This window comes from Scyliorhinus torazame, chromosome 8 (assembly GCF_047496885.1).
Source record: "Scyliorhinus torazame isolate Kashiwa2021f chromosome 8, sScyTor2.1, whole genome shotgun sequence".
Lineage (NCBI taxonomy): Eukaryota > Metazoa > Chordata > Chondrichthyes > Carcharhiniformes > Scyliorhinidae > Scyliorhinus > Scyliorhinus torazame.
The window spans coordinates 33,101,715-33,124,390 of NC_092714.1; positions in this window are offsets into that span (position 1 = coordinate 33,101,715).

Here is a 22,676-nt window from a genome sequence, read left to right on the forward strand (position 1 = left end):
TTCATCAAAAATGCAATTATCCACATCATAATAATAATCTTTATTAATGTCACAAGTAGGCTTTCCATTAACACTGCAATGAAGTTACTGTGAAAATCCCCTAGTCGCCACACTCCGGCGCCTGTTCGGGTACACGGAAGGAGAATTCAGAATGCCCAATTCACCAAACAAGCACATCTTTCGGGACTTGTGGAAGGAAACCCACGCAGACACAGGGAGAACATGCAGACTCCGCACAGACAGTGACCCAAGCCGGAAGATTAGATTGGTGTAAATTAGATAGAAGATTAGATTGGTGCTATATTCAGCACTGGATGGGAAAGCAGACAGATAATTAATACTGGATAGGAGTGGACAAGTCAATAGTAATGGTCAATTGTATTTGGCATTGTGCTGTGAACTTTACATGACTTCACTACTACTCTAAAAGAGATTAGAGGAATTGATTACAAAGTGCTTAAGATTAATCGAACTGCATATTGGGAGCAAATGGAGCGCACTCCAAAATTAGATGGACTTCTGCTAAAACGCAACCAGCAATGCTGTTAGCAGCCATTAATCAATACCAGCACTTCAGTACAATTAAGAAACAAACAAATTGACTGCAAATTTTAATCAATTGCGCATAGATTGCAAAAGATTGCTAATGAATGAAATTGACCAAAAATGATAACAGGCAAAATTGTCACCCTTCCAATTATGAACAAGGTTTGTTTCAGGTAATAATTTGTTGGTTATCTTGGTATCCCTGCACGTTCCTTCTGCACAGGTTTTGTTCTATGTCTCTTGAGTGTACTAGTGGTTTAGCACACTGTCCCAGATATATGTTACAATCTGGAGTCGGCCTAGTTGTCTCTTACCAGAGCTGGATGGGGAGATTCCATGGGCTGGATTTTACAGAACACCGTATTCACCAACCCTGACTAAAAAGTTGGTAGGGAGCCCACCCACCAATTATCTACTCTCACGCAGCCATTATACTCTGGCAGTAGCGACACTCGTCTTAGGTTGAAACGTCCACCCCCATCTAGGGAGGTAGTCCTGCCATAGAGAGTTGCTGACCAATCAGATTGGCTGGCAGTTCTGTAGTCCCAGCAGCGCCATGCTTAAGCGGTGGCTAATGCTGGAACTACAGACAGTCCGCAAAGTGGAAGTTATGGAGCTGGGCACCAAGGTGAGTCCAAGGTATCAGCGGGACCTAGATGGCAGACCGCAGCAAGGAGGGTGAGGGAATGGGGCATCATGTTTGACAGGCTGTGGAGATGACCTTGTGGAGGGGGAGGGCCTCTGATAGGCATGGTGGAAACCCAAAGGAGTCCCTCCTGTTACCCAAAACCAGTCCCCACATGTGCTGTGGTGTACATCTCATGTTCAGGAAATTCAGGACCAGAGTATACATTGGAAACATAATTTTGTGTTTGCTGTTTCCAAATACTGAACGATTTCCTGCTAAAAAGTTCATTATAGTCAATTATCAGGCATGGTGATTATCAGTTGTGACCTGTCATCATTGAGGCAGGCAGAATGCAAACTGGTGTTTCCTCCTTATTTACCTGATTGTAATGTTGGTTTGAGTGAGACCCTTACTGCTGGCTGCCTGAATACTCAGGAGAAGGCCCATCAATGTGTACTGATCTTAGGTGGAGCAACCTGCTTCTCTTAAAGACAGCCTACCCTTCTTAAAGGGGAGCTGTACTTTGTGGAAGGAATATTCTGCTGACAACATCTGTTGCCACTGGCTGCAAGTAAGGGGTGCACAAATGGAGTGTCACAAAGAAGGGAGGGTTCCTAGATTCACTGATACAACACTGGGGGACTTATAATTAGACTGAAGTGGAGAGGTTAAGTTTTTGCATGGGGTGCATGCTCAATATCCACCCCCTGAAGTGAATTGGAGCAGGTGACCATGGAGGTCAATACAATGAATCTGACTCAGAGAACCTGGCTGCAGTGCCACAAGGTGTCTACTGTCTATTGTCAAAATGAATGAATGTATATTCAAAGGACCACTTACCCATTGCACCCCCAACCTCGCACACTGCTTAATACACCGTGTGTCATCATTCGCCCAGCAGAAGATCCGGTCACTCAAGTCTAACATCCAGATCCTCCACCACATCTGTAGACTGGGTCGTCACATGACTATGCGATGCCGCTGTCATGTCTAGCATCACGTGGCAGGACCGCGCAAGATTTCCCCACGACCTTGGACAGAACACAAAAGTTTCTTACAGCCGCAGAGTTAGTTAAATAAACTTACTGTTATTACAGGCCAATTACACTCAGCTTTATTGCAATCCACCAGAAACAGCACGGTGTCAGGGCTGGCAGCATTGACGTAAGGACTTTGAACTACTGACTCATTAATCTCCGATGAAAACGTGACAGACAACGGGGAGTGGCTCATATTCTGCGGACCAGCACTTTACGGAAAGCTTAAAAAGGAATAGACGTACACCTCGCTCCATTGAGTGGGTCCCCAAGCGATAGCAAAATTTCAATCAGTTACCTTTCAACCCGACCATAGGTTCATAAGATATGGGAGCAGAATTAGGTCATTCGGCCCATCGAGTCTGCTCCATCATTCGATCATGGTTGATACGTTCCTCATTTGCTACCTACAATGCTACAGACCAAGAGTTGGATTGCAAAATCAGCCAGAGCATCTTCTCCCTAGAACACATGACCTAGGAGCAGGAGTGGGCAATTTAGCCTCCGGAGCCTAAACACCTTCATGGCTGAAGGTGGCTGATCCCGTCCTGGCCTCAACTCCACCGTCCTGCCCGTTCTCTATAACCCTTCAACCCATTACCAATTAAAAATCTGTCTAACTCCTCCTTAAATTTACTCACTGACTCCGCATCCACTGCACTCTGGGATAGCGAATGCCACAGATTCACAACCCTTTGGGAGAAATAGTTTCTCCTCAAATCTGTTTTAAAGTTGCTACCTCCTATTCTAAGATTATGACCACTCATTTTAGAATTCCCCACAAGAGGAAGCATCTACCTTGACCTGATCTCCCCTCATTCTTCTAAACGCTAGAGGGTGTAGCTCTAAACTGTTCAATCTCTCCTCATACGACAAACCCCTCATGTCGGGAATAAATCTAGTGAACCTCCTCTGAACTGCCTCCAATACCACTACAGAGGGCACCACGGTAGCACAGTGGTTAGCACAGTTGCTTCATACCTCCCAGGTTCGATTCTCCGCTGGGTCACTGTCTGTGCGGAGTCTGCACATTCTCCCCGTGTGTGCGTGGGTTTCCTCCGGGTGCTCCGGTTTCCTCCCACAGTCCAAAGATGTGCAGGTTAGGTGGATTGGCCATGCTAAATTGCCCTTAGTGTCCAAAAAGATTAAGTGGGGCTCCAGGGTTATGGGGATGGGGTGGAGACATGGGCTTAAGTGGGGTGCTCTTTCCAAAGGCCAGTGCAGACTCGATGGGCCAAATGGCCTCCTTCTGCACTGTAAATTCTATGATTCTATGATCTTTCCTCAAATAAGGGGACCAAAACTGTGCACAATACTCCAGATGCAGTCTTACCAATGCCTTGTATAGTTGCAACAACACTTCCTTACCTTTATACTCTATTCCTTTTGCTATAAATGCCAACATTCCATTTGCTTTCCTTAATACCTGCTGTATGAGAAAGAAGACCCTGAGATGGGTTGGAACAAATTCAAAGCCATATGGCTTTTGGTTAAGAACCTCATTCTCGGTCACCATATCTTGAATTCCACCAATCAAAAAGATGAGTCTGCTCAAATGTACGTTGCCATATTGAAACTTTTAGCGACAAAATGAGTGTTTGGAAGTTTTACAGATGAGCTTGTTAGGATTACGGTCACGGAACCAGCAGCAACAAGATTAACACCAACATCGACATTAATTTGTGAAAGTGTCTGTCATGGAAAAGGACGAGATCGTCACCACCCTACATGCACTCTCTCGTAATGCCAGGCTTAGTATTAAGATCGATACTGGACAAAGTGAATTGTACCATCTGGCAAAAAACTACGGGAGATAGACCAGATGCAATACCAGATCCCCACCATCAGTCTGACATCATGGCTTATGGTGGACAGACAATCACTATCCAGGGTGTAACTACCCTTCGTTGTGCACAAGGAAACTTTGATTTCCACATTGTGAATCAGAATGTAAAGCCACTGTTAGGACTTTGAGAAGCATCACGTTAGGGATCATTAAACTTGACCCGGAAGTGCAAGCTCTACAACTTCAAGCCCCAGAGATGACAATGCACAGCCAACATTTTCGCCTGCCAGGTCATTCGCAAACTACCTGGCGTGTATCACATGCGATTAAATGCCTCGAATCATCGCCAGTCACAGGAGAGGTGTCTGAAGATTTGAGGGTAGCAAATGTTGTGCCCTTGTTTAAGAAGGGCTGCAGGGATAAGCCTGGGAACTACAGGCCGGTTAGCCTTACCTTTGTAGTGGGTAAATTGTTTGAAGGTATTCTGAGGGACAGGATCTACAGGCATTTAGACAGGCAAGGGCTAATTAGGGAAAATCAGCATGGCTTTGTAAGGGGAAAAACATTTTGAAGGGGTAACCAAGAAGGTAGATGAGGGCAGCTCAGTTGACGCTGTCTACATGGACTTTAGCAAGGCCTTTGATAAGGTACCGCATGATAGGTTGTTGCAAAAGGTTAAATCTCACAGAATCCAGGGTGAGGTAGCCAATTGGATACAAAATTGGCTTGGTGACTGAAACCAAAGGGTGGTTGTGGAGGGTTGTTTTTCAAACTAGAGGCCTGTGACCAGTGTTGTGACCATAAGACATAGGAGCAGAATTAGCCACTCGGCCCATCGAGTCTGCTCCGCCATTCAATCATGACTGATAATTTCTCATCCCCATTCTCCTGCCTTCTCCCCATAACCCCTGATCCCCTTATTAATCAAGAACCTTTCTACCTCTGTCTTAAAGACACTCAGTGAATTGGCCTCCACAGCCTTCTGTGGCAAAGAGTTCCACAGACTCACCACCGTCTGGCTGAAGAAATTCCTCCTCATTTCTGTTTTAAAGGATCTGAGATGGTGTCTGCTGGTTTTAGTTTTTCCTACAAGTGGAAACATCCTCTCCACGTCCACTCTATCCAGACATCGCAGTATCTTGTAAGTTTCAATAAGATCCCCTCTCATCCTTCTAAACTCCAACGAATACAGACCTAGAGTCCTAAAAAGTTCCTCATACGACAAGTCCTTCATTCCAGGGATCATTCTTGTGAACCTCCTCTGGACCCTTTCCAAGGCCAGCACATCCTTCCTTAGGTATGGGGCCCAAATCTGCTCACAATACTCCAAATGGGGTCTGACCAGAGCCTTATACAGCCTCTGAAGTACATCCCTGGTCTTGTATTCTAGCCCTCTTGACATGAATGCTAACATTGCATTTGCCTTCTTAACTGCAGACTGAACCTGCACATTAACCTTAAGATCATCCCCGTGCCTCAGTGATCGGTGCTGGGTCCACTGTTATTTGTTATATATATTAATGATTTGGATGTGAATGTAGGAGGCATGGTTAGTAAGTTTGCAGATGACACCAAGATTGGTGGCATGGCGGATAATGAAGAAGGTTATATAAGATTGCAACAGGATCTTGACCAATTGGGCCAGTGGGCTGATGAATGGCAGATGGAGTTTAATTTGGATAAATGTGAGGTGATGCATTTTGGTAGATCGAATCAGGGCAGGATAACGGACCTAATCCGTTAATGAAATGAAAATTGCTTATTGTCACAAGTAGGCTTCAAATTAAGTAACTGTGAAAAGCCACTAGTCGCCACATCCCGGCGCCTGTTCGGGGAGGCTGGTATGGGAATTGAACCGTGCTGCTGGCCTGCCTTGGTCTGCTTTCAAAATCAGCAATTTAGCCCTGTGCTAAACCAGCCCCTAATGGTAGGGCGTTGGGGAGAGTTACAGAACAAAGAGATCTAGGGGTACAGGTTCGTAGCTCCTTGAAAGTGGAGTCGCAGGTGGACAGGGTGGTGAAGGAGACATTCAGCATGCCAGGTTGTTTGGTCAGAATATTGAATACAGAAGTTGGAACGTCTTGTTGAAGTTGTACAAGACATTGGTAAGACCATGGAATACTGTGTTCAGTTCTGGTCACCCTATTATAGGAAGGATATTGTTAAACTGGAAAGAGTGCAGAAGAGATTTACGAGGATGCTACCAGGAATTGATGATCTGAGTTATAAGGACAGGCTGGGACTTTTTTCCCTGGAGCGTAGGAGGCTTAGGGGTGATCATATAGAGGTCTATAAAATAATGAGGGATATAGATAAGGTAGATAGTCAACATCTTTTCCCAAAGGTAGAGGAGTCTAGAACTAGAGGGCATAGGTTTAAGGTGACAGGAGAGATCCAAAAGAGACCAGAGGGGAAATGTTTTCACACAGAGGTGGTGAGCATCTGGAACAGGCTGCCAGAGGCAGGTGTAGAGGCGGGTACAATTTCTTCCTTTAAAAAGCAGTTAGACAGTTACATGGCAGGGTGGGTACAGAGGGATATGGGCCAAATGCGGGCAGGTGGGACTAGCTTAGTGATAGAAACTGGGCAGCATGGACAAGCTGGGCCGAATGGCCTGTTTCCATGCTGTAAACAGCTATGACAGCTATCACATAAGTGAGGAGCAAAGCTGGGACTTAATTGCAATGTATTTGAAGATAAGCATGAGCAGTATTATTATGGCATTGGGAATATGCTCGTATCAACAATTATACTCGCAATCCATATTCATAGCACAGATTCAAACATTGCGATGACATCTGAACCGGAAGCAATATAGTAAGGAAACTTTGTAATTTCTTCAAAGTGTTTGAGAAATTCCGTACTTGTTTTTAAGAATATTTGAAAAGAACATATAAGTGTTTGCATCAATTGTGAAGGTATAAATTATAGATTTCTTCAATAATAAGCAATACTGGTCCACGTGACCTGGTGACTCTTGACCTCAAAGCAGGAAGGAAGGTAAGACATACATCAGGTGGCCAGACACAAAGGAAACCTGCAAACACAAAGGAGAGCTGAGCTGAAGGAGATCAGTTGCAAATACAGAGAAGGCCGATAAATAAGCTACTCGATCAGCAGCAGAGGGGACAAGGCACATTGGCAAGAAGCTATGCCTCTGTAATACACTTAAACAAGACAGTAAACTGAAGATAGGGTTAGAGCAGTGATTGTGAATTAAAGAATTTCACTGCTGCTACTTCAGTTTTACCAGAGACAATCAGATCATTTAACGCAATTTATTAAGAGGCGAAGATAAAGGAGTCTCTGGTGAATCTGTGCCCTCAAGATTGCAATGAATTTAGCTATTGAGGTTATGCAAGAGTTTGCCATTTGGGTGACAACCCATCTCTGGGAATCTCAGATAGAATATGGCTGCTGGTGAATGTGACTCGAGAACCAAATCGATTTGAGTGGGAAAGCCAAAGATCCGATAAAGCAGAGGCCAAGTTAGAGAGCTTAGAACTGCATGTGGGTCACATAGAATTTTTTCATAGAATTTACAGTGCAGAAGGAGGCCATTCAGCCCATCGAGTCTGCACCGGCTCTTGGAAAGAGCACCCCACCCAAGGTCAACACCGCCACCCCATCCCCATAACCCAGTAACCCCACCCAACTCTAAGGGCAATTTTTGGACACTAAGGGCAATTTATCATGGCCAATCCACCTAACCCGCACATCTTTGGACTGTGGGAGGAAACCGGAGCACCCGGAGGAAACCCACGCACACACGGGGAGGATGTGCAGACTCCGCACAGACAGTGACCCAAGCCAGAATCGAACCTGGGACCCTGGAGCTGTGAAGCAATTGTGCTATCCACAAGGCTACCGTGCTGCCATATGAGTGATGTGGTTGCTTGTGGTTCTGTGAGATGTATTTTTGTCGTATCAGCTATACTAAAGTGAAATGTACCTTGATATTTGAAGTATAATTTTCCTGTTAATTCATGTTTAACTTGCATTGGTTCTGATACATGTTAAAGTAAGCTTACAAAAAGTGAAACTTTGTAATTTCTTCAGTAGGGGGGGTCGTTTGATAGATTTCATTATTTTTGTTTACAGTTCTCACACAAGAATCATAGCAATACCTATAAATAGTATTTTCCGAAAGTAACATTTACCTTTATGTAATAACTTCCATGAGCTTAGTGCTTTATGGCTAATTATATATTTTTTTAAGTGGACTCTCTGTTGTAATGTACACTGAGCACCAAGGCTGATGCTAAATAACTAACGATGATGAGTGCAAGTTATTATTTGTACTTTCAAATTAGATTTTGTATTCTAAAATTCCCGAGCGTCACCTCAGCCTCCCTCGCAGAACAGCTAAAGAGAAGAAAGCACACAGGGTATAAGACCTTCAAAAGTAAACAGAGTAGGGGCAGCACAGTGGCGCAGTGGGTTAGCCCTGCAGTCTCACGGCGCCGAGGTCGCAGGTTCGATCCCGGCTCTGGGTCACTGTCCGTGTGGAGTTTGCACATTCTCCCCGTGTTTGCGTGGGTTTCGCCCCCACAACACAAAGATGTGCAGGCTAGGTGGATTGGCCACATTAAATTTCCCCTTAATTGGAAAAAATGAATTGGGTACTCTAAATTTGAAAAAAAAACCTAAACAGAGTAATGTCACAAAAAGGTATCAAGCAATCTTATGCTAACGTCACAAACAACAAATTTTAATGTTTGCTTATTGATAAATTACAACAGTTTGCAAACCTGCAATGCAAGCTGCTCACATACAATGAAACTATGAGATAAAATGGTGTATGTTTCACATAGGGTCTGATCTGATTCTCACAGGCTCTGAAATGCTTATTTTAAAGTCAGACATAACATGAGGAAGTTGACACCTTATGAAAGCCAGCCTCACATATTGGTTTTCGGGTAATATAAATCTTAAAGTTGACATAATTCCGTCTAATTATGGGGCAGCACAGTGGTTAGCACTGTTGCTTCACAGCGCCAGCGTCCCAGGTTCGATTCCTGGCTCGGGTCACTGTCTGTGCGGAGTCTGCACGTTCTCCCCGTGTCTGCGTGGGTTTCCTCCGGGTGCTCCGCTTTCATCCCGAAAGATGTGCTGTTGGGTGAATTGGACATTCTGAATTCTCCCTCTGTTTACCCGAACAGGCAACGGAATGTGGCGACTAGGGGCTTTTCACAGTAACTTCATTGCAGTGTTAATGTAAGTCTCCTTGGGACAATAATAAAGATTATTATTATAATTTTTGATGTGAATTTTCTGCCGCAAATGTTCAATTGACTTCACCTGAGAAGGCAGCATATATTGCCGAAATTAAAACACAAAACTGCTGGAATTATTCAGATGGTCTGTAAGCACCTATGCAAAGGGAACAATGGCCGGGATTCTCCGTCCGTGCACCTAGCAACCCCCCCCCCCCCCCCCCCCCCCCCCACCACCACCACCACCACCACCACCACCACCACCACCAACCCCCCATGTGTTTCGCGCAGCGCGGGGTGACTTCCATGGGAATTCCCATTGACAGCACTGGGATGAGAGAATCCCGCTGCCAATGAACGGCTTTCCGCTGAGAAGCAGGCGGCTGAGAGGCCGGAGAAACTGAGGAGTGGGTCAGGGGATCGCAGAGTGAATGGTCATTTTGGAATTCTGAAAGTGAGAGGAGGGGCAGATGTGTTTCTGGTACCATTGTGCTGGCAGTTGAATGCATGTGCTGTTGGGATAGAAGGTGAGGACAAGGGGAGTTCTATTGTTTTTGGGGGGAAGGGTCTAAGCACTGAAGTGCAGGAAATGGATGGACATGATAGAGGATCCTGTCAACCGTGGTGGATGGGAATCATTGGATTGAGGAAAAAGGAAGACACATTGGAAGCATTGGTGTGGAAGGTGGTACCTTCAGAACAGAAGCAACAAATGCAGACAACCTGGGAGAATGGAACTTAATGACCCAAAGTTTCCGTTCAGCTGTATTTTGCATTTGTATTGGTTTTTATTGCCCTTCCGTAGTTTATTCAATGGCATTAAGAACCAATCACATTAGAGTGAGACTCAAATCATGTCGAGGCCTGGCCAGGTGAGCTTGGCTGGTCCTTTCCCCGAATTAATGAGTGAACCGGTTGAGTTTTTATCACAATCTAGCAGCTATTTGCAAACTGCTATTTCAGAAATTAGTAGATTTATCAGAGTGCTTTCTCACATTAAACACCACATATTTGTCTGAGGCTGCACCTGCTCACAGGTACCTGACCATTTGACTATAATCTGAAGTATAAAGTGGAGTTAGGTATCCACCTGCCCAGATTTTTACGGAATCCGTGAGTTGAATAACTTGTTACAAGAGCGCCTGCAGTCGAAAGGCAAAGTGAACTAACTTTCAGGAGGCAATGAAGGTAATATCATCGCTGTTCCCCAGAAAGAGCCAGAAGCTATCAGTTGGACATTCTGCATGACACCTAATGATTATGCATTCTCTACAGCCTCACCTTGAGCAATATCATCCCTGGGAGCAATAGTTCACTTGTGAACAGTTAGGGAATACCGCCTGGAAATGCAGGTGGTACAGTGGAAAAAGCACCTTTTGCCAGCAGCAGCAAGCCTTTAACAAGCTTTGATATGAGATGCCTTCTCCCAAGTACCTCCCACTTCAGGTTCCTCGCTGCATCTTTTCCTTTGCCAAATGCCACCCTCTCTAACTGCAGGAAACACCACTCTTTTACTGTGCGCATCATGGAAGACCAATCTAACAGTGAGGGAATACAGTGAGATGGTCAACAGTTCAGTTTCTGTGATTCACAAATTCAAATTTTAGATTCTCATGAGAATGGTCTCCAGGCCCTTTCTGCAATTGGCTACAATTGATGCCTGCAGTGCCAATCTAGACTGGCCACATTCTGCCACCTGGGACACTGGAATGTTGTTGAGGTGAAGCCATCGAGGGATGCAAAGAGTGCCATCACGTCACCCTCGCTGACTAACTGAGCAGCAGGTGCCACTGGCAGTGCCATTCACCCTAAAGTGGATTGCAGACTTTTCAAGGCCACGCTTGTAAATGGCACATTTATGGGTAGTGGACACTTCCAAACCATCCACCACGTGTTTAAAGGACTTGCAAAAAGGTTCTAATGACTGGAGCAAACGTTCTTGCTTTGAATGCATTCTTTTTTGGATCATGGGGTCAGGATTCCTACTCTCATCAGTCGAGGGTGGAGGTTCCTCCGAACAGCTGCTTCCTGCTCCTTTTGGTCTCCAAACATTGGGCACCTATGTTTTATGTTCTCAAGTTATTGTATCCTCCAGCGTGGATTTCTTTGCCTGTAGTTTACCTGAGTGATAACCTCAGTGTAAATATGAGATGCCAGGTGTCTGTGGGAGACTAAACTCCAGATCTGAATTTTCCTCCACAAAGAAGAGGTAATTCCTGCAAGACAGTCCTTCCAGTTTCACAGCACACATATGCAAATTGTACAGGAGAATTCGGGTGTGTTGGGTGTTTGATGCACATCACCCATCGTATGTTATGGTAATCAAGGAATAAGAACACGAGTTAGTCCTCAGCTCCCCTACGTCTGGTGAAAACGTATAACAGGTTAGTAAGAGAAGGATGCATTCATATATTGGCGACGGCCCTGCATTAGAACTAACTGCAATGACAAAAGAGTGCATTGTAATTCCATGACTAATACTGCAATTGTACATTAATAACATTATAAATACCATGACAGGATTGAAAATGTCACCATTTTCTTTCGGAATCCTGTGTTGTGTTATCTTGAAGTTACATGTGGTGGGGGGAAGGATTGAATAGATGAAAATTATTTCCAGTTCGCTGAAGTAGTGGAGGGCTCTGTTACCGAAGGTGTAATACGGAGTGTGTCACTGAGAAAAGAGTGGGATTAGGTAAATAATCATTGCCCAGTGATGGTGACTATTTTTTAAAAAGTGCAAGGTTAATTAGTAATTGCATGGTTTAAATAGCTGACTGTGTTTCAAGTCACACTAACATAAAGTGACAGCTACAGTCATAAGGTTACACAAGTTCGCAGCTCTGGTAATTAGAAGGTCTAAATTCATTGAGCAAAACTTGGGGCACGTCTGCATGTTCTCTGGCAGCAAGGCAGAAATACACTAGGGGCCAAGCTGTCAGTCTATCAGCTTATGGTTCAGGTTAGCAAGCCTTCAATCAGACCTCTATGAAGTTTTATTACAACATTTTACACACAAGCATGCCTGCAACCACTTTGAGTCCAGAGAGCACCGAACGACTTTAATTGAACACTGATGACATTGGTATGTAGCAAACAAGGTCATTCCTTCTCACAGTCTCCGAAAACTGGATTCCACTGCTTTATTTTCCACTTTTGCAAAGAATATCTTGTTCTTATTTTCACATAATTAAATAACCGGTGAACACCTCTACACATAAAGTGGGGAGGAAATGCACTTTTAGTAAAGCAAGCCCAGAGACATTTCTACTTTTTCCCTTTGCTCTTGACTAAAATGCAAATGTTCTTTCATCAGAGGTAGTGGGCAAAGATCATATGTAGTGATGCTGTATGGTTGCACGTTAATGCTATTTAAACCTATTACTGGGAATTTCTCGGAGAAGTTGTTTTATTCGATTTACTAATTGTTCCATGAAGCAAACTTATTTCAAATATATTTTTGTAAAGGAATGTAAGTGTCGCTGACAAGGCCAACATTTGTTGCTCAACCTAATTTCCCTTGAACGGAGTGGCTTATCAATTCAGAGGACAACTAAGAGTCAATCACATTGTTATGGGTCTGGAGTCACATGTAGGCCAGACCAGGTAAGCACAGTAGATTGAACTAGATGGGTTTTTAATGACAATCAATCGTTGTTTCATGGTTTCAATTCCAATAGCTGTGGTGGGATTTGAACTGGTGTCTCCTGGATTACTGCTCATGTGACATTACCAGTGTGTCACCATCTCTGTAAGAAGTAATGGAAACATGGGACGGAATTCTGCCCCCCCCCCCCCCCACCCCACGCCGGGTGGGAGAATCGCCCGGGCGCCGCGCGAGTCCCGCCACGCCGCCCCGACGCCCGCACGCGATTCTCCCACCCCCCCCCCAAACCGGCGCGACGCGAATCATGGCTGGCCGCTGCGAGAATCGCCGCTTGCCGTTGGTAATGGGCGAGCGGCGATTCTCCGGCCCGGATGGGCTGAGCGCCCTGCCCAACACGACAGGTTCCCGCCGGCGCCATCCACACCTGGTCGCTGCCGGCGGGAACAGCGTGGGAATGCTGGGGGGGCTGCCTGTGGGGGGGGGCGAGGGGGGTTCCTGCACCGGGTGGGGGGGGTTCAAAAGGGGTCTGGCCCGCGATCGGTGCCCACCGATCGGCAGGCCGGGCTCTCTGAAGGAGGACCTTCTTTCCTCCGCTGTCCCGATAGATCGATCCGCCATCTTGCGGGGCAGCCGCGGGGAGGACGGCAACCGCGCATGCGCGGGTGGTGTCATTTACGCGACGCCGGTCGCGACATTTACGCGGCACCGCTTTTACGCGGCACCGCTTTTACGCGGCGCCAAGGCCCGGCCCGCGTAAATGATGCAGCACCGCTCCTAGCCCCCCGGGGGCGGGAGAATAGGGGGCTGGGAACGGCCTCCGATGCCGTAGTGAAACACTCCGGTTTTCACTCGGGCATCGGGACTTAGTCTCCCGATGGGAGAATTGAGCCCATGTTATTTGAGACCCCCAGGTTTCCGGTAAGATTTGGCTGGAAAGCGATGATGTTTTGGTTGAAGTAGACAAAGATTGAAAGACACTTGCTCAGCGAATAAAGCCACAAGATTTGACGGGTTTTGAAGAAACAAAATAAACATTGCTATACAATGTCAAGATAAAGCAATTTACAATATATCTATCTTATAATCTAACGTTCAGAGTTAATATGAGGTAAATGTGAATTAACAGGCAAATTATGGCTGAACACTACACACTGCATAATAAAGAACAAATGAAACCAAGACAGATCCCACGGATTTCTCAGCAACCCACTTGGATGTGAGTGAATGTGGTGACTCAGCTCATCTTGTTGAAACTCTGGCTCCAAACTTTTCACTTTCGAAGATCAAGGCTCAGGATTGACTCAAAGCTGACCCAACTTAGGCTGCCTTAACAAGAGGACATGGTCCATAGTTTGATTCTCGGCTCAGATTCTCCGTTCCCTGCCGCTAAGATCCGAAATTCCAATTGGACGGAGAATCCCACGTCAGCCCAAAACATCATCGGCATCGGGTGGCAGACCCGTCCCAAGTCCCCGGACCCACCCCGCTGCCCATAGTGGGATTCCCGCTCTGAGCCAGTGGGAGCATGCAAGGAGCTGATACGCATTCATCAGAATGCAATTAATGGACTGGAAGCCCAAATCTCCACCCACTGTGATGCTCCGACTCCATAGTGGGATCTCCACTGGGTGGCCTTTGGTGCAAGTATTGACAAGCACTGTCCTGACGTGGTGGACCCTGAGGGGGGGTCAAGGGAGTTAGCCCATTGCTCATGTGCTCCTCTGCCACTGCAAAGCTGCAGAAGGAGGGTCCTCCAAGGGTCCAGGGTGTTTGTGGGGCTCAGGCTGTGGATAAGGAGTTGACCCAGAACCCTCCCCCGAGATGGGGGCCATGTCTGGACTGCCTCTTCCAGCCCTGGGAAATCTGAAAATCACTCTTGGCATGGTGATCTCAGGCATCCCTCTGTTCAGGATGATCATCCTTGTTTGAACTGCTTAAACTATGAAGTGGCCTTCTCACTCTGACCTGCTCTGCCTGACAACTGATGAGCAGATCAGGCAGTTCATTGAAGATGCAAGCCAGGAAGACCTTCCCTTTCCTCACATCTGCAACCGCAACCCTATGCTTTTAAAACTGCTGCGTTTTGAAGTGTCAGAGGCTTCTAGGAAGCACACAACACTTGAAAAGCCTTAAAATCCGCTAAGATCCTTTGAAATGCCTAGCATTCATTCAATTTCATAATGCAGTACCTTTAACCAGCCTTTGATTGACAACTAAATGGTTTAAACTTCGCTGCCAGGAGGTTTGTTTAATTTCCTTTCCCTTTAGGCTTGAATGCATCTGAAGTACACTACATTGATCCTTAGTGCATTATTTAAAAATATTCTTGTTCTGATTGACAGCTGCTGGCCACTTCAACAATGCTAAGTGCTTTCTACGGTTAGAAAAGAAGAAGTGAAAGCACTTAGCTGCTTTGAAGTGGGCAGTACCTGTCAAAGTGAAAAAGAAGTAAGAAATCAGAGTTGGACAGAGAAAAACTTCAGCTGGGATTTTCCAGCCCTTCGCCCCGGCGGGATCTTCTGGTCATGCCAAAGGCAACCCCCCTCACCCACCCTGGTTCCCCAGAGGCATGGCTGATGAGCAAGACAAATGGCCATTAACTTCGGCAAGACTGAAAGATCCTGCCATCAGCCAATGGCAAGTCACCTCTGCCGCCGAAAACCAGCTGTGTGAGGGGGAGAGTGGGGGGGCTTGGAAATTCCTGGCATTTTATTACACAATCAGGGAGCAATGGAAATTTGACAACGGGTCAGATTTAACTCTGGATTTTGATTTGGTAAGGAATATTTGCCAGGTGCTTAAATTCAGTAGGAAGGAGCTGAAATGACCTCATTTGAGAAAATCGGTGCAAAGTTAGAATGTCCATGAGAAATTAGAACAACTCTATTAGAGTATTTTGGCAGGAAAAGTGTTGGAGGTTTATTAACCCTTCCCTGTGAACACGTCTCTGATGATGATGCGGTTAAGACTGCTATGGATAATGCATATGAGTTAGTCCCAGAAGCTTGTGGACAGAACTTTGGAAAACTGAGGAAAAGACAGAATTGAATTCTTGTGGAATTTGTGAGAGGAGTCATAGAATTCAGAGGGCAGAAGGAGGCCATATGGCCCATCGGGTCTACACCGGCCCCTGGAAGAGCACCCTACCTAAGCCCACAGCTCCACCCTATCGCCGCAAACCCGGCAACCCCACCTAACCTTTGGACACTACGGGCAATTTAGCGTGACCAATCCATCTAACTCGCACATCTTTGGACTGTGGGAGGCAAACCAGGCAAACACGGGGATAACGTGAAGACTCTGCACAGACAGTGACCCAAGCCGGGAATCAAACCCAGGTCCCTAGCACTGTGAGGCAACAGCACTAACCACTCTGCTACCATGCTGACCCTGGGAAATAGAAGGGATGTTTGATCATTTTTTTCGCATGATGAAACTTGATCAAGGATTTGAAAATCTTAGACAGGTGTTGTTAATCGAAGAATTTAAAAACTGCATTCCTTTAGGAATCAGGGGCGAAATTCTCCCCCAATGGCGCGATGTCCGCCGACTGGCACCCAAAACGGCGCCAATCAGACGGGCATCGCGCCGCCCCAAAGGTGCGGAATGCTCCGCATCTTTGGGGGCCGAGCCCCGACATTGAGGGGCTAGGCCGACGCCGGAGGGATTTCCGCCCCGCCAGCTGGCGGAAACGGCGTTTGTTGCCCCGCCAGCTGGTGCGGAAATGACATTCGGGGCGGCGAATGCGCGGGAGCGTCAGCGGCCGCTGACAGTTTCCCACGCATGTGCAGTGGGGAGAGTCTCTTCCGCCTCCGCCATGGTGGAGACCGTTGCTGAGGCGGAAGGGAAAGAGTGCCCTCACGGCACAGGCCCGCCCGTGGATCGCCCAGGCCACCGTGGGGGCACCCCCCGGGGTCAGATTGTCCCGCGCCCCTCCCAGGACCCCGGAGCCCGCCCACGCCGCCTTGTCCCGCTGGTAAATAGCTACTTTAATTTACGCCGGCGGGACAGGCAATTTCTCAGCGCGACTTCGGCCCATCCGGGCCGGAGAATCGAGCGGGGGGGCCCGCCAACTGGCGCGGCCCGATTCCCGCCCCCGCCCAATCTCCGGTACCAGAGACTTCGGCAACCGACGGGGGCGGGATTCACGGCGGCCAACGGCCATTCTCCGACCCGCTGGGGGCTCGGAGAATGAAGCCCCAGGTCTCACCTAGAAGACTGTCAACTTTTTAAAGTAAAGAATGCGACTGTTTTGCTGATAGTTACGAATTATCCCACTTCTTCTTAGGCAGCCCCACGCAGCTGAAGATAACTTGCTTCCACACTAAAATTGAATTCTCAGGTGAATGGACAGTACGGTGGCACTGTGGTTAGCACTGCTGCCTCACAGCTCTAGGATCCCGAGTTAAATTCCAGCCTTGGGTCACTGTCTGTGTGGAGTTTGCACTTTCTCTCCGTGTCTGCATGGGTTTCCTCCGAGAGCTCTGGTTTCCTCCCACAGTCCAAACATGTGCAGGTTAGGTGGATTGGTCATGCTAAATTGCCCCTTAGTTTCCAAAAGGTTAGGTGAGGTTACAGGTTTCTGGGGATAGGGCAGGGCATGGGCCTAGGTAAGGTGCTCTTTCAGAGGGTCGGTGCAGACTTGATGGGCCGAATGTCCTCCTTCTGCACTGTCGGGATTCTATGACTGAGGAGTCCGACGGACAACCTACAGTCTGTCACAGGTGGGGCAGACGATGATTGGAGGAGAAGGTTGGGTGTGTGGGGGGGGGGGGGGGGGGGGGGGGGGCGAGGGCTGGTGCCTAGGTTGTCACACGCTCCTTTCACTGACAACGTTTGACTTCAGCTTACTCTCCGAGATGAAACCCAAGGTGTTCAGCTACTTCCTGGATGCTTTTCCTCTACTTCAGGTGGTCTTGGGTCAGGGATTCCCAGGTGTCGGTGGGAATGTTACACTTTTTCAAGGAGGTTTGAGGGTGTCCTTGAAGCGTTTCCTCTGTCCTCTGGCCCACGCAGCAGAGCTGATCGCATGTGGTCAATGCTTCAATGCTGGGGATGTTGGCCTGGGCGAGAACATTGACATTGGTGTGCCTATCCTGCCAATGGATTTGCAGGATCTGGCTGAGGCAACGCTGGTGGTACTTCTCCGGAGTTTTAAGGTCCCTGCTGTACAGAATAGCAGCAAATCTTTGTTTGAGAATCCACATAGAAACTGGAAAGATAAGAGAAGTGAGAGAGAACAGGATGCCTCAGATGAGTTCACGCCAACCCGGAGGGGTACCAACCTTGTAACATTGGCCACAATATCCAGGGGATGAGTGCCACATAATCAGCTTGACATCTTTATGAATCAAAGGGCTTCCACTCACTTAATGTCCAGCTAGTTTATGACCATTGCAAGGTCATAATACATGTCCAGTAGTCAGGGAGCTCAGATGACCTCTTCATTCTTCACCAATCCCAGCTCTTGCAGGAATTTGCCCCTCCACAAAGCCTCAGAAATATTATCATTATCATAGAATTTACAGTGCAGAAGGAGGCCATTCGGCCCATCGAGTCTACACCGGCTCTTGGAAAGAGCACCCTACCCAAGGTTAACACCTCTACCCTATCCCCATAACCCAGTAACCCCACCCAACACCAAGGGCAATTTTGGACACTATCATGGCCAATCCAACTAACCTGCACATCTTTGGACTGTGGGAGGAAACCGGAGCACCCGGAGGAAACCCACGCACACACGGGGAGGACGTGCAGACTCCACACAGACAGTGACCCAAGCCGGGAATCGAACCTGGGACCCTGGAGCTGTGAAGCAATTGTGCTATCCACAATGCTACCGTGCTGCCCCACTGCTCAGTGGCTGGCTCCTCGGAGACACGAGTGACCAAGCTGGCCACTGACTCCAGTGAGGAGCACACAGCGAGCCAGGGAAGAGATATCACAACCTTATCATCACCAGCACAATAATACAGAAAACATTTGGTTTTTTTAATTCTTTCATGGGATGTGGACATTAATGACAGGGCCAGAATTTGTTGTTGATACCTAATTGCCCCTGAATTAAATGGCTTACTCGGCTATTTCAGAGGACAGTTAAGAGTCAACCATATTACTGTGGGCCTAGAGTCACAGATGTAGGCCAACACTAGGTAAGGGCGGCAGATTGACTTTCTTAAGGGGTTACTCATGATGTCGTTCAGGTGCCTAGACGGATCTAGAGGCACGCTTCAATACACCAACGGCCTCCAGGGCTGTGCAGAGAAGGAGCCAGATGTTGCCATGGTTCTGGCAGCTGCACATCTGGCTGCCACCGAAGCCCATGGTGGATTCATCCTTGCACTCTAAATGTAATCGGTCTGCATGCAGCTTTCTGAGAATTCCATCAAAACACTGTGCCCACAGCAACTCCCCGACTCAAGACAGACCCCATTCCAATGGTCAACTAGATGAGCATCACACACACACCCTTTCTTCCTCATTCAGGCTGCCGATGGGGTGGAATTTACTGGCTGTTCATGCCGGAGGGAAATTCCGATCCCATGCTGGCACACCGGTTTCCCGGCAACAAGGGGGGTTGTCAACGGGAAATCCCATTGACAGTGGTGGGATCGGTAGATCCCGCTGGCGGGCCACCTCCACCGCTGAAAAACACGCAGCGGGGTGGTCACTAAATCCCGCCCATAAGGCTATAAGCCAGGGTAGAGGCCCTGAATGTGAGGTGTTCACATAAAGTCGTGCATGCATCAAAATAAAGATAATTATTAATGCATTAACATTGTTAAAATTATCCAAGTGCCCTTGTTCAACTGAACAATCTTCCTCTTCCACTTTCCATTGCTTATACAAAGTGAAACATCTGTAGCTTCAGCTGAGTTCAGACATGGTGTTCATTCCCCTGCTCTTACAGGTGAGATGCCTGTCGCGGACAACCCCTGGGTTTTGGAGCCCATGACGGCCCCACCTGCACCTTTGAGAGGCAGGCTCTGTCATTGCGGGAGGAGCCAACATGTCAAGCTCTCTCTCTTGGGTGAGGAGGATAGGGATGAGAAGTGGAAGCCAAAAGCATGTGGTGGCATTTTAAAACACGCCAGGCTGCTCATTGGAAATTAACGTCTTGATCAACGAGTTTGCAAACGGAAGAATGATTTGATAGTTTGAAAATAATGACTGAGCTTGTAAAATGATTCCCATTCCAGGAATTGTAAAAGTAAGGGAAATGCATTCCCTGTCACTCTACATCAGTGCACACAAAGCAGGGTAACTGCTCTCAACTCAGATTCAAGTGATAGCTGTAATAAATTATCTTAGCTCTTTTTCAAAGTCAATTTGTGGTAACAGATTAAACTCTGGTCTGTTCTGCTGTACAAATACACAATCTATACTGTCGAGCCCAGTTGTTGTGGGTGATCTGCAAATTAGTCCCCAGTGAGTCGGAAACCCAACACCTGAACCCATCTCCCACTTAGAAGACTGGAATAAGGCAACTGCTTTTAAAGGTAATATACACTACCCCAGAGTATTAAATATTACATTTCTTTTAATGGACATTTGGGAGTGATTAATTAACATTTCACCTACAGTTTCCTGAAGGAAGCTTGATTTTTGTTGCCAAAGCTTAAATGAAAACTTCCTCTTAAACCTAAGGCAAATTACATGCTTAGAAAGGATAATTACTCTTGATTATGTAAATAACTGAGCAGAAATATCAAAATTTCAAAACCTTATTGTTTACATTACAAATACTTTGGGAGCATAAAAATAACAAATGAACGACTAATAGGCAACAGTATCACTACAAATACAAAGTAAGGTTGCACCCGTCTATAGGAAGATGGTAGGGATTTGCATGAATATACTTCAAGTTTGCAATTAATTTTTAATAAATCTTTAATAAAGCTGGAAGTGAGGGAGAGAAAGAAAAGAAATCTAACTCATTTTAGACTTCAAAATTGAGTTTTAAATACGTCTTTTTAGATTCATTCGAAGGATGTGGGCGTCATTGGCTAGGCGAGCATTTATTGCCCATCCCTCATTGCCCTTTGGAAGGTGCTGGTGGGCTGCCTTCTTGCCGCTGCAGTCCATGTGGTGTAGGTACACCCACAGTGCTGTTAGTAAGGAAGTTCCATGATTTTAACTCAGTGACAGTGAAGGAACGGCGATATATTTCCAAATCACGATGGTGAGTGGTTTGAGGGGAACTTCCAGATGGTAGTGTTCCCACGTATCTTCTGCCCTTGCCTATCTAGGTCGTAGGTTTGGAACGTGCTGCCTAAGGAGCCTTAGAGAGTTACTGCTGTGCATCTTGTAGATGGTACACACGGCTGCCATTGTTCGTCAGCGGTGGAGGATTTGAATGTTTGTGGAAGGAGGAGCATTCAAGCGGGCTGCTTTGTCCTGGATGGTGTTGAGCTTCTTGAGTGTTGTTGGAGCTGCACTCAGCCAGGCAAGTGGGGAGTATTCCATTACACGCCTGACTTGTGCTTGTAAATTTTGGAGAGGCTTTGGAGAGTCAGGATGTGAGTTACTTGCTGTGGGATTCCTAGTCTTTGACCTGCCCTGGTAGCTACAGTATTCATGTGGCTAGTCCAGTTCAGTTTCTGGTCAACAGTAATCCCCAGGATATTAATGTTGATAATGATGCCCTAAGATTATCACTGAATATGTAAACTGCACACCCCCTGGTACTGCCTGGGCACCCCTGGGTAGTGATCAGGCAGTGCCAACGAAGTGCTGGGGGACAGTGCACAGGCACTGACAGAGGGTGCCTGGGTGGGGGGGTTCCAGAGTTACCTATTTTTTTTGCTGTACGCGGAGGTGGCCTTTAAAAATGGCACCCCAATCCGTGCATTCTAAGGTTCTGGTGGGTGAATCAGAGGCTGTCATGCCAGATATGGTACATGGTGGCACAGTGGGTAGCACTGCTGCCTCACAGCTCCAGGGTCTCGTGTTCAATTCCAGCCTCGTGTGACTGTCTGTGTGGAGTTTGGACTTTCTCCGCGTGTCTGCGTGGGTTTCCTCCGGGTGCTCCGGTTTCCTCCCACAGTCCAAAGATGTGCAAATTAGGTGGATTAGCCATGATAAATTGCCCCTTAGTGGGGTTACTAGGTTACGGGGATTGGGTGGAGGCGTGGGCTTCAGTAGGGTGATCTTTCCAAGGGTCGGTGCAGGCTCGATCGGCCGAATGGCCTCCTTCTGTACTGTCAATTCTATGATCTATATCTGTCATGGCAACCAATCCTTAAAGTTTTTTTTCGAAGTGCTACACTATTTAGTGGTGAAAGCCACCATAGCTGTTGGTGAGTTTAACGCATCCGCGCCCCCCCCCCCCCCCCCCCCCCCACCCCCCGCAACCAACCCCACCATCGGTCTTTGCTGATTTCCAGAAGAATCTTGCCATTTATTAAATTAATATTACAGGAAGTAATCAGACAATAAAAACAGGAACTGCTGGAAATATTCAGTGGGTTGAGCAGTTTCTATGAACATACAAAAATACGAAATAGGAGCAAAAGAAGGCCATTCAGCCCCTCAAGTCTGCGCTGCCATTTCATAAGATCATGGCCAATCTGTTTATGTTGAGTTCCGCATTCCCATCTACCCCTATCTAACCATAGAATGTACAGTGCAGTAGGAGGCCATTCGGCCCATCGAGTCTGCACCGGCTCTTGGAAAGAGCACCCGACCCAAGCCCACATCTACACCCTATCCCCACAACCCAGTAACCCCATCCAACACTAAGGGCAATTTTGGTCACTAAGGGCAATTTAGCATGGCCAATCCACCTAACCTGCACATCTTTGGACTGTGGGAGGAAACCGGAGCACCCGGAGGAAACCCACGCACACACGGGGAG